The sequence below is a fragment of the Bactrocera neohumeralis genome, chromosome 5 (assembly GCF_024586455.1).
Source record: "Bactrocera neohumeralis isolate Rockhampton chromosome 5, APGP_CSIRO_Bneo_wtdbg2-racon-allhic-juicebox.fasta_v2, whole genome shotgun sequence".
NCBI classification, from domain to species: domain Eukaryota; kingdom Metazoa; phylum Arthropoda; class Insecta; order Diptera; family Tephritidae; genus Bactrocera; species Bactrocera neohumeralis.
In genome coordinates, this window is record NC_065922.1 from 103,877 (window position 1) to 118,274 (window position 14,398).

At 31.9% G+C, this 14,398-nt stretch overlaps 1 long non-coding RNA gene across 1 annotated transcript; it reads right to left on the reverse strand.

Moving 5' to 3' along the window:
• Positions 1-9,214: 9,214 nt before the first annotated feature.
• LOC126758817 (uncharacterized) lies at positions 9,215-13,676 on the reverse strand. The gene is made up of 4 exons (XR_007666898.1): positions 13,521-13,676; positions 10,752-10,925; positions 9,601-9,869; positions 9,215-9,408 (listed from the first exon to the last, which is right to left on the reverse strand). It is a non-coding gene; the product is annotated as an uncharacterized LOC126758817 (long non-coding RNA).
• Positions 13,677-14,398: the final 722 nt, after the last annotated feature.

Below are 14,398 nucleotides of genomic sequence, written 5' to 3' on the forward strand. Positions count from 1 at the left end.
TATGAATACTTTTTACCATCCACATTAATTTAATCGAATACTACGGACAATCTAATAAATAATATGAATCGTACCAACAAGTCCACAATACAAAGTTTTAATCAATTCATAGTTATTATATGTATTTTTTATTTGTAAAATAAATAGTGATATATATATGTATATACATATATGTATATAAGATATGTGTTATCGAACTACAATGGCATTGTACTTGTGAAAATCATTTGAATATTTGAGATAAAGAATATTTTTTTTGTCTTTTTAAATACAAATCCACCGGCTAAATGCACATAAACTGCTTAAGGAGAGGTATATAAGAGTGAGAATCGGCATTCAAATTTATGCTCGAGCTCATAAAACGCAATAAATGTCGAGAACATTGCTAATGGATAATATCGTTAAATACCTCTTAAGTGCTTTCAACGAGTTTATGGTGTCAACGATGTTCATTTGTATCTATGTATTTTAAAATCAATTAAAACTTATGTCGAATTAAATAGGTGAAGCCCTTTTGTTGTGATACCTTATTAAATCTTTGCCGTCGCAGCAATCAGGGCATTATTTCCATCAACCTAATTATTATTACCTCTTTGTACAGTTCTTTCGTAGACTCACACTTAATGTATGTAAATATGTATGTATATTAATTACAAAGTACTATATATACATTTGTAGGTTCAATTTAAACTGGTACCGAAGGCTGTTAACTAATTGAAATAACAATTGAATATATATCAGTTATATTTATATGTAAATATGTGTGGACGACAACGGTTTAACAAAACACCATAACGAAGGGTTTCCCAATATTTAATATTTACATACATATGTATGCATACGGCACGAGTATCAGAAGCTGATTTTGTTTTAATATCATTTCTTTCACATAATGACTTTCCTGCAATGTTAGTTTATTTGGTAAGTTAAATTTCTAATTTCCATTAAAGTCGGTTAAAGTTTTTTCAAATAATATTTTTGTTTGAAAGGTGTTGAAGTAGAATTAATGCTCTCCGATCAGCAGGATTGCTTTGAAATAAATGAGTGCAGTCAAATGTATTTCCGTCTACAGATGCATATAAGTATGTACATGCAGACGTGCACGTCCTATCCCTTGCTATACCGAAACCGAAGAAAGCCTGCTGTGCTGTATAGCGGTTACTAATCACAAAAATTTGTACAACTGTTTAAAAAGCCTTAATGTACTCCTAATAGCAAAGTTGGCATTACCCTGCTGGCAATTCAAAGTAAACAGTTGCTGTATCCAATTACGATCTGTAATCCCGTCGAGTGGTGTGGCACGCTTCAACAATTTGCTTATTGACTCAACAGTTAAATGCAAACATACATATAGAAGGTACGTATGAGATATGTATGAATATATGTATACATATGTATGTATACATGTTATTGAAAGCATCGATCCATTCTTAACTGGGTGACTGCTCATAGGACAATACGTTGATAGAGCGAATTATTTCGATGTAGGTACGCATTTAAATTTAATTACATCAATGCCTCTGCTAATTTGTCAAATGCCAATAAAATCGCAGTTTGTATGGAAAAATAATAATTCAACAAATTGGTTTACTTAAATACAACGCCGAAACCACGAGGCACGTATTTTGAAAAAAGATAAATAAAATCACCAAATGTGTTTGCCAGGCATAGTAAAGGTAAATCATTTCATTTTTAGACAATATTATCTTGTAACACAAATACCAATGTTAAATTATTGAGTATTATTATCACTTTCATGCCGAAAAATTTATTTTTTGGAAATTAAAAACTATCAAGGTTCTGCGGAAGATTTATGGTCCTTTGCGCATTGGCCATCTGATAGAACGACGAGCTGTATGAGATATACGACAACATTGACATAGTTCAGTGATTTAAAAGACAGCTAGACTGGCTAGGTCATGTGGTCCGAATAGACAAAAACCCTAAACTTTCTTGTTCGTAACAGTTTCTTTTATCCACAAAGGATTTAGTTCGAATATCATTTTATTTAAAACAAGAAATATAATTATTTAACGATTGTTTTGTGCGTAAAAGATGAAAATAAATACGGGTATTTATTACTTCCCGATAGATTAGGAAATTGCCGTCATAAATTTGGCCTTGAATATATTAATAAACTATTTAATAAACTCTGATGAGCTAGGGAATTCCCGTCATAATAATGGGTACACTAAATATTGTTCTACCACATTCATGGTAATTTCTTGTTAGCAAAATATGAGACCAACATTCAAATGAGCTATGCAACACGCGAGTCGGCGCCGAAACTGGTTTCTCGCTTTAATAAGCTTCGGATTTGGTCACAACTTCCACTCTGCGGTGTCTGTGCAATTTCGCATGAAACAGTACTCACATTTTTTTGAAACTGATTTCTCGCTTTAGTCAGCTTTGCGCTCGGCTCGGTTTTGAGCGTCCACTCTGCATGCATTCTAAGGAGACTCTACAAAGTATAAGGTTGTTAAATATCTCCCTTTCTCTGCTTTTTTGCTCTTTATTCAATGCTTTTTAAAAAGTATTACAGTGATCGGATTTAGTTCAAATATGCGCCGTTTCGTTCTATAATCTGTTTCCATCTAGACGGCAACTTCATAATACCCCCCTCGTAGAAGCCGCCCTCCTTATTTGCGAAGAACTCGGACAGCTACTTTTCACAAGCCTCTTTTGAGTTCTACTTTACACCAATAAGGGCGTTCGCCGTGGACAGGAACAGGTGGTAATCACTTGGCGCTATGTCCGGGCTATATGGTGGGTGCGATAAAACCTCCCTTCCGAGCTCCCGTAGTTTCTGACGAGTCATAAACGAAGTGTATGGTCTTGCGTTGTCCTGGTGGAACACTACAGCCTTCCTGTTGGCCAATTCTAGACGCTTCTGGTCGATCGTCTGCTTCAAGCGGTTCAGTTGTTCGCAGTAGATGGTAGAATTAAGCGTCTGGCCATATGGAAGCAGCTCATCGTGGATGATTCCTTTCCAATCCCACCAAACACACAGCAAAACCTTCCTGGCCGTCAATCCCGGCTTGGCCACTGTTTGGGACGATTCACCGGCCTTCGACCACGACCGTTTTCGCTTGATATTGTCGTATGTGATCCATTTTTCATCGCGTTCCCTCGCGGGTCAAGTTCGTTCCGTTTCAGCAGCATATCGCAGGCGTTGATTCGGTCAAGCTTTTTTGTGTATCCAGCCTTCTGCAGATGGTTTAAAATGGTTTGGTGACTAACTTCCATCTTCTGGGCGATAACACGAGATGCCACATGCCGGTCTAACTCAATGTTTTCCACGATTTGATCGGTATTCTTCGTCACAGGTCTTCCGGCGACTGGCTCATCCATGGTGTCGTTTTCCTTTAACGAAGGAAAACTCTAAAATAGCGCGAATTTCGACGTTAGTGAACTCCATGTTTACACGTCTATAACTGTTGAACGCAATATCTAAACTACTTACGTAATCATGCATAGCGTCGTTTTTAGGTTATGTCAAGAGTATTGCCAGATACGAGCTCTGCAGCGCTTTATACATAGCCGCTAAATTCAAAAGACAAAAAAGCGGAAGAGAGATATTTGATATTAATACATATGTATATAGAGTGAAATTCCAAATTGCGGACAGTCCTTATGCCCGGTCACGTCCTATAACCGGAAAATTTTCATAAAGACAACGTTTACATTAATATTAAAAAAAAATTCTGTACAATTTGTAATTGAATTGTGCAAAAGTTTTTTTTAAGTACAATACGCAAAATGATCCCAGCAAACATATTGATTTGCCAGGTTCGCGGTGGCTCAACGGAAACTAACGGGTTAATTCTCATTCATTCACTCATGCCTGACATTGGTTTGCATTTATTTGTTCAGTAGAAATATAGTTGTGTAACATCCAGTGATCCAAAGAATTTTCGCAAAATCACCGATTTTGAAAATTAGCAGTTCATTATGAAGGGGACCAGACGCACAACTAAATATTTCATCAAAAATCTTTTTTTTGAAATTTAGAGTACGATGAAATCGTTCTACTATTTTCTCATAAACTACTAGAGATAAATCCATGAAATTCAGAGAGAATCCTTTTTTCTGTAGGTAAATAAATTTTAATTTGAAGATTCTTTAGAATTTTCAATATTAATCAACTTGAAAAACTGAGTCAACACACAAAAATTTAGTAGTGTCACGACGAAGATACAAATTAATTCCATTTCACTATACATGACTATGAGCGTCATTGTTCTCCGTTTATTTCTGTTTTATTTAACGATTTCTGTTAAAAATGTAAGCAGTGCTGCCAAATACAGGGTTTCCCAATAAGAGTGATATGAGGTTTTTTCAAAGAAAAAAATACTCTCATTGTTAAGGAAATTTAAATGTTTTTTATTTAATGTGAAGCAAAATTGAAATAATTAACTTCTGAATATGACATTATTCAAATGGCATACACGACTCCTTTTGCAGAAACGAAATCGATGTCGAGTACTTTTTCCACTAAATCAAGTCGTATGTCATGAATTCCATCTTGAATTCTTAAGCTTAAAGAAAGTCTGGTATATTGTTTAATACCAATTACTTCAAATAATCCCACAAAAAGTAGTATAATCGTATTAAAAACAACTTCTAGGAGGCCATTCAATTGCACAATTTTTTGAAATAATGGAATCTCCAAACATTTCTCGCAATAAATCGGTTGTTGCTGTGGGGCAAGTAGCCCCGTCTTGTTGGAGCCAGATGTTGTTAAGATCAATCCATTTGCGGCCATAAAAAGTTGGTTATCATCGATCTATACCGCTCTCGAAAGAAGTACGGGCCGATGATTCCACTAGACCAAAAACTACAGCAAACTGTCAGTCTAGGTGAATGTAATGGTTGTTCATGAGTAATTTGTCGATTTTTTTCGCATCAGAATTGACAGTTTTGTTTATCTATTGCATCACTCAGATGAAAATCGAGTTCGTAGATGGACGTAATCGGCCCACTGCCACGCCCACAAATCCCCTTTAACCGAAAACACATCAAAAAACCTGTGGGAAAAACATTCGGAAAAAGTGTTCCTGGCTTCGCCCTCTAATAAGTTTAATGTACATATCTCCTAAACCACTAAAGCTACAAGAATCAAATTTTCTCAGCGCAATTATTAAAAGAACTCCTACCAACAGTATGAAAATTGATGAAATCAGATGATAACCTTGCTCACTCCCCATATAACGGTACTGTTCAAAATTACTAAAAGCGGATTAAATCAATAATTACTTACACCAAAGACATTGCATTTTACCTCCAAGATGGTATGAGAAAGCTTTATGGGCACAGGTGTGAAAATTGGACAATGGGCGAGGCACCGCCCACTTTTTGGTGAAATCACATGTCTTGGAACCCGACATACCGATTTCGACAAGCTTTAATATGTAGCATTCTTTTTATATTTCTAGATCATAATGTGAAAATGAGCGAAATTGGAGTACAACCCCTCTACTTCCCATATAACACAATTTTAAATTCCTCTTGGTGTAAAAAGGACAAGTGCAAAATATTAGATATATGTATGTACATATATCTCAAAAACTGAAGGACTAGATCGTATATATACAGACAGATAGACAGAAGAGCGGACAGAAATTAACATTTTCTTAGTAACTTCTTTAATTCATAAATATGTACATACATGTGCAATATTAGTTTTTATGAACTCACATTAAAGAATCAAATGGAATTATTTTGTTGAGACTATAAAGAAATGTGCTTCCATGTGTAAAAATGCATACGTGGTATACTTGTATATGTATATATGTATATATGCACATGTTAAGTTCATGGATATGTAGAACAAAGTACTCATATTACAAAACAGCAGTTGACAGTGAAAATTGTTTTCTATAGCGGCTTAAATGGGGGTGTAAGTATATGATGAGCCTACTTCCAGGTCGGAAGTAACGTAGTTAAATATGCGCCACTGATTTACCATGATTCACATTTTTTTAGTATGAGAAAGTATTACATTTTCTTCGTAAGTAACTGCTCATATTATTTGATGATAGTCCAATTACTGGGGAATTTATTGCTTTCGGAAGTGTGCTTAGAAGTTTTTATTTTCCAACAATGGTGATGCGGGACAAATTGAAAACGTTATTTATTACATTTATTGTATATTTGTATAGCCTGGTGGTTGTTGATACATGCATTTCGCTATTTTGTTGAAAATACTGCCACCATTTTTTATATTTGGCACGTGATAGGAAATACAAATTTGTGATGAAAGATTAAAAAACTATTTATTGAGCAAATAACATCACCCAAAACATTAGCTTCATTGTAAAACTAGTAATATCCCTTTGAAATAATTTATCTATCCCTTTAGTAATATGTTCTTTTGCTTTTGATTGTGCTAATAATTGTATTTTATAAAATGTGTTTCTTCTGTAGTGGAATAAAAAATGAATAAAATTCTATTAAAAAACATTTTCACTTGCCATTGTGTACAATATTATCTTTATTAAACATCGCTAAACTGATAAACCATTGCAAACTTCAATTTAACAAAATATTGAATTAAAACAATGATTTTTCGTAACTTCTCAATTTAAACTTTATTTAATTCACTTAGTTTAGTTAATACATCTTGCTTTGTTTCGAAATACTATTTTCATTAAACTCAGCCTAACCAACTCAAATTACTATTTTCAGTATACCTGAATAGGGTACCTAGAAGACGTGTTCGTATGTCTGTAAATACGCGAGGAACTAGGTTTTAGCGGTATCGATCTGAAGTTGTTCAGTTGTCGAAACCGCCGATATAGCATCACTATAGCATAAAGCTGCCATACAATTATTCAAATCGGATAACTATAGCATATGAATTGCTACCATACAAACTCAACGATTAATTGAAGCATCAATTCCTTTCTATTTGTGAATGGTATTATAACTGTTTTTTCTTGTTTTTACTACGGCATACCATAATATTGATAAAAAAATATTCTCGCTTCATTTTATTAACACATCTACCGCCAATACAGATATTTGAGATATATGCTCAACCAAATGAAGGAAATACAATTATTAATATTATAGGGAATATGAGGAAAACACACACCTTTCTATTCTGTTGTCCCTTAAAATATCTCACATATTAAGATCAGAAAGTCGAAAATTATTATTTTAGGTATATTGGGATTAGGACAGGGGAACATCTGAACTGATTGCATTTACTTTCGGTATTATATGAATTATAATATATCCAACATTATTTATAATTATTTAAAAATGTTACAATTATTAGTATAATAAAAAACTTGATTATTTAAATATTTTCGTACCTCTAATCTAAATTTCGACCCAAATGTTACGAGATTGTGTCCCTTATATTATCAATTGATAATATACCAAGCCTGCCAGTTTTTCTTGACACATAGTAGATCACAGGGTGTTTTTGATAACTTTCATTTTAAAAATTTAAATAACATAAATTTTATTAACGCTTATTGGTATTCGTATACATTTCGTTATTTTGTTTTAAAGCTGTGCTTTTGTGATCTTATTACGCTTTTAATCTTCACAACGGACGCTTCGGTTAATAATAAAATGCATAGGAACATAGATATATAGTATGTATATAGATAATACATATGTATGTACGTTTATATATTTGTCTTCAACTTGAATCTCGCACTGATCTGGACACTTATCGGTGGTTTTAAAATTGATTAATTTCTATTAAAATGTAATGATCGTTGATGTCTATTAAAAAAATAATATCATGTTATGTTAAATCAAATCAAAGTATACCAAATTATGGTACTCTACAGGATATGTTCACCTTAAAATTTAAGTATACATATTGCACTTCAAATATCTGCATTTTAACCCTGCAAATTGAAATGTTAATGCAGACATACATGCAGATTTGGAAACAATTTCGAATTTCTCATAACGAGCACATCGAAATATATCAAGTATTTCTCAAGTGTGATTAATATGTAATGAAAATATAATAAAACCGGCATATAAATAGGAAGTAATGTGCTAAACAAAAATAAACAATAAAAGTCATTGTAAAGGCAGTGAGTTGGCAGTTGTGAAAAAAAATATGTAATACAAACAGGGTGAAAAATATACCGACGATTTACTGACTGCAAATTTCATGCTTTGCCTACAAGAGGTGGTGAGAAAAAGTGAGCAACCAGCGTGCGACCAATATTTTTCGTTAACCGTGAAATATTGTATCCGAAAATAACAATAAATACCAAGTAATGTAAGTCAAATAAGGTGCACATAAAGGAGTTTCTATATACAATATATAATATATTACATATGTATATATATATATATATATACATATATAGGTATATAGCTATAAATGTGTTATATTAATTATTATTTCCACTATTCGTATCAAAGGATTTTTATTAATATTGTATGCATGTATATGTACATATGTAAATACAGATTTGCAAATAGTTGCATTTCATACATATGTAACTAAATTGTGACGAGTGATTGCTAAAAGACAAAAACTAGACTCCTTTGAGTGCACCTTATTTGACTTACATTACTTGGAATTTATTGTTATTTTCGGATACAATATTTTACAGTTAACGAAAAATATTGGTCGCACGCTGGTTGCTCATTTTTTATATATACATACATACATATATACTATACATATATACATATTTCTGCATTCGCAAAACTGTATTTTCTTTTATATAGCATTCGCCCATATGAATAACAGCTGCAAAGAGTTATTTTCGAGCTTTTATTGACTTATTAAGTTATGTTATTGTTGTTTCAATAAAATTACTCAGATGGAAGTAATGAGTACTTCACCCAACTCGTGTGCAAGTACCTTGTGGGTATCGAGTACCATTCACATGTATTTGCTTGGTTAAATAGGAATATGCACTACTTGAAAAATACAAAATATTACATTTTTGCGCTTATTATCCAATTCACAAGTTTGAACGTGAAAGTATTTAATCTTCAAAATGATTAAGGTATGAAAAATGAATGATCTTACCTACCATTTGTACCAAAATAACTTCTTTATACATATACCATACCACTATAGAACACAAAATATAGAATCACTAGAATAAAAAATATGTAGAAGTTTATATCTGAGTTTTATAATGGGATGAATTATATTGCAGCACTTCAGTTATTATGAGTACTTAAAAATTTTCGAAATTTTAGATTCAAGTTATACGATATCTCAAAGTGTTTCTGAATAATATATTTCAAAGATATATTTCATTCATAATTACAATTTCATTATAGATATTATGATAATAATAATTTGCGCCGAGTTTTCCTGTTTTTACTTTTTATTTACAATATCTCTTGAAAGCAGCGGTGATGTTTTCTATATCTGGTACTTCTGTATCAATGGTGATAAGATGCCACTCCCTGTAAAATATTTGAATAATATTTAGCGACTATATGCATATACAGAAGTATGCATATAAGTAAGCATATACATATGCAGACCCAATAAGCATTTATGTAATTTATAAAATTAATTGATTCGCTATAATAAATATTAACGAGGTAAGTTAAGTTTTTAGTAATCAGTGAGACTTTATAATGCACCGTAATTACCTCGCATCGTTATTATCTATTTATTTATTGCTAATCTGATGAACTTCTCAGTGGCTAAAAAAACGCAGATTTCAGAAGGAGGTTTTTTTGTCCTCTTACCACTCCTTGGTTATTTATGATATGTCAATGAATATTACTTTTTGGATGACACAATATTATAAATGAATTAATATACACAAAGTATTATATGTAATTAGAAGTAATGAGAAAACATTGGCTTTTGAAAAGAGCGGCCTTCCACAGACAAGCTTGGCATAATTCTCCGTCTCCTGTAAAGAGTGAAGAATGAAATAAGGTTCAAGTTTTCCTGTTCATATTCTTATTTTCAATATTTAGCTAATGTTATTTGCAAAATAAAAAATTATAATAAATGTGTTTCTTAAAATACAAAAAATGATAAATTTCGAATATATGTATTTTATAAACTAGTTTACAAAATAATATTAAAATTATTTATTGCACGCACTCAAATAGAAAGTCATCAGCAAAATTGTATGGAAAGCAATTGTTATCATTATGATATATAATTGATGTAACGTAACCAACAAAGAAAATACTCGAGAAGCTTTTAACCGCGATAATTGTAAAGGGCACACTTTTTCATTCGTTTTGGTATGCGGTGTATTTCAAATTGCCTCTACTCTGTTCCACTATTAAGAAATTTGATACGGAGATTTGCGTAAAGCCAATATAACTATGCAAGTTCTCTCCATGAATTCAAGTGAGAGGTTGAAGCAGTCAATACTTATTTCAGCGTCATTAATCTTCTATCATCTTTACAATCAAAGATGTGTGAGGAGAATGAAATTATTTTCAAACGCTTCCTATATTTAAGAACTACGTCAGTACTCACATATATGTACATACATACATACTTATTTATATATTATTTTGAAATTTTATTCAATCTCTCCCGAACTGAAGGTACATAGTTCTCTAGTTTAGAAATAATGTATCCATTGCTCTTGAAATATAACTGTGCATATACACACTTATTTATATCAAATACTTTGAAGTATTTTCGATAAATGTTGTACTCTATTAGAGTGATGTCTTTTATGTTTAAAATTACATCATTATTATCAAAAAATAATAAAAGAAAAAATATAAAAATATATAAAATTGGAGCTACAGATGATTTCAAAAACTACCTTCGATTTCGATATGAAGCCTTCACTTAGCAATCATTCAACTCGATCACCTATTCGGTATTAGATTTTTTGACATTTGAATGATATTTCCAGAATGAAAATAATCCGCGTTTCCCATTAACTTTTTTAGCTCCATTAAAAACTTCCAGCCGTTGTCATCATTATTTTCACTACCTGCAGGTTTATAAGAGGTAGAGATATACGAATATTATGAGCAGTGCCATTTAAAAAAAAAGTATTGAAAAAAATATTAAAAACAAAACAACCGAAAACTAAACAGTACTTCAACGTCAACTTATCGACGAACCCTCGACAATAACAACTCCCAGTTTTTGTTGTTTATGTTTATAAAAAAATAAAAATATATAGGGTTTTCACAAGTCTCATAAAGTTATAAGTTATAACGATTCGAAAACATAGCATTGAGAATTGTAAATGTGTAAGCTCATTTTTGTATGAAATCCAACAACAAATTTTTTAAACAAGTGTAAAAATGTATAATTTTACGATTTTACGATGCTTTACGACGGGTTGTGAGTACCCCAATAGCTATTTTAGTTTCTAATGACTCATGGTGTATTTTATTCATACAAATACGTGGAACACTAGCCCCCAAAAATAATTACTTAAGTAATATTAAGGAATATGTATGTATGTATGTATGTACATAAACCCTAGATAATATATTTAGTGAAAATATGATTGGTAAAATATGCCATAACACATAGGGATAAATTTGGATAAAATGGATAATGGAAATCGCTTTTAGCTCGTAAATATATATACATACACAGATTCTGTAAAATATATATAACTATATATATTAGGGTGTGTCATTCTGAGGCAACCTTTTTTTTCAATTGAAAAACAGGCTAAAAACTTTCGAAAATGTGAAAAAAGTCACTCAAAAGATGAGCTCTTAATATTAATATTAAGAGGTGCCTGTTTCAAATTTTCTATTTTCCACATATGTAAATTACATGAAAAAAAAATCATTTTTTTTTGTGGTGGTTATTGTGCGGAGGTTATTATATGTGCACGCGATGGCTGGCAGTAGGGATGGTAAACTCGATTCCCATTCTACTCGAGAATCGACTTTTCTCGTAAATAATCGATTTTTCGAATGTCAAGAATCGATTCTTAATCGAATTCGACTACTGAAGATCGATTCCGAAAAATCGATTATTTTACGAGAAAACTCGATTCTCGAGTAGTATTGGAATCGAGTTTACCATCCCTACTGGCAGCCATCGCGTGCACATATAATAACCTCCGCACAATAACCACCACAAACAAAATGATTTTTTTTCCATGTAATTTATATGGAACACAGAAAATTTGAAACAGGCACCTCTTAATATTAATATTAAGAGCTCATCTTTTGAGCGACTTTCTTTTTCACATTTTCGAAAGTTTTTAGCCTGTTTTTCAGTTAAAAAAAAGGTTGACTCAGAATGACACACCCTAAAATATATTAGAACAGGTATTGAAACAATACAGTCCATATTATACATATGAAATTAAAGCTATAGTCCATATATGTAGTTACTTAATTATTATGCCAAATCCTTAAAAAAACTAACGAACTTTCATTTTTAATATGCAAATGTGATTTTTATTTTATGCTACACATGAAATGTAGTTGTAAGTAAGAGACCTACTGAAAACCCAACCTGGTATTCTATCATTCATACATATATGTATGTATGTACATAGTATAAACGATTATTCATTTACTTGCGATATAGTTATTTTGTACCATATACTTCGTTTATTTTATATGTTGTTTAGTTATCAGTCGTTTATAATATTTCTAAGATACTACTACATTAGTAATATTATCAAAAAATGTGTATTCTGTATATGCGCTAATCACATTTATTACTGGTCTTAATAATAATGTCTTCATCACTATTAATATTGTCACCATTACCGTTGTACCTTTGCTTTTGACAAGGAAAAACTTGAACTTCGGTTGCACCGAAGCTCCAATACTATATAAGTATTCGCAGATTGTACCATTGCTTTGGACAATAATCAAATTTGGTGAAAGTGCCTTATCAAATAAGAAAGTTCCAGTCCAATATCGGCAATTCCATTGGGGTTCTTGGAAGAAAAAGGCGTACATTTCGGATCGATATCTCAAAAGCTAAGAGACTGATTCGCTTATATACAGACAGGCAGCAGACGGATATAACTAAATGAACTCAGCTCGTCACTTTGATCAATACTCATAATACATACAACGTCTCCGACGTTTTTACATGTTTTACAAACTTAGCAAACTTAATATTCCCTGTTCAGGGTATAAAAAAATTGTGCCTATTGAGTTATACATATATGTATACACTTTTTATAAAATCAGATGGAATACAACAATAAAAGTATCTGTCGGACTTTGATCGAGGAGATCTTGAAATGATTTAGTACTACCTTTTGTTACTTTTAATGCACTGTCAATGGCGTTTTCATTTTGAGTAAAATCCATTTCTGCAACGTTCCAGGTAAAGTTAATCATTTTAGTTAAGCTCTAGTATCGATGGTTGCACATATACATAAAGGGTTATAACGTTAAATGTGCGTACATCTTAAACAAATATTTTCTTGTAGAACATTAACATATTGCTGTATCATTGTATGTAAGTATTTGCATCACTCTTCTCTCACAGAATATTTCCGTTTAGGTATATTTGTACTATAGGAATTGAAAGTTACCAAACGTATTCCTAATACTGAAAGTTATATACACAAATCAATTATTTCAACTACCGTGAATTGTATAAGTAATACTCGTAATACCGTCGGTATCGAGATTTTTAACCAAATATTCGTTAGCATGCGATTATAATTTATCATTGGAAAACATTAACCATTCGTTTTCAATAACAGTCCGAAACTAAATCATCACTTCGTTGAAACTTCAACTTAAAACCAGTACACGCTCTAATGATACGCACGAACACAAACAAATATCAAAGCAGCTCCACCAGAGTAGCGCCGTTAATCTTTCAAACATATCCATTCACCTGTCTCGTCTTGCGTTGTCTCGTTTACACCAACGTGGGGAGTTTACTTCTTCAATAAAGGGTGTTTTACATACTGTTATACATATTTACATACAGGTATCTGTGAATATGGGAATGCAATCTTGTTTCTCAATGAACTATGTACGCGCATGCTTTGTATTACCCTATATATGGTACATAAGTAAGTTGTTTCTATTGATCAGTATATTAATAGTTATTGGTTGTAATTATTTCCGATGGACATTCGTTAGTCACTGTAATAAATAGAATTACATACCATTAAAGTCTCAATCAACACAAAATAAAAATAGAAATGGTTTCGTATGTATGTATGTATGCATGTTGGGAATGTATGGTGAATTATCAAATACTATAATGAGGTGAGTTTTCTAGATGCCGATACTACGTACCTCCCTCTTAAGCCGAATACCAATCGGTAGATTTTCTTTCTATGTTGAATTGGGATAAACACGACTAAATGTAAAGAAAAATTGTGACTACAGAAGATCATAACAAACGCCCCCGTAAGATTTAAATTTTTATACTTTCATTAAATTATTATATTCGTAAGAAAATAAAACATGCGCTTGTAAGCAACACGTTATCTGTTGCATCTGAACT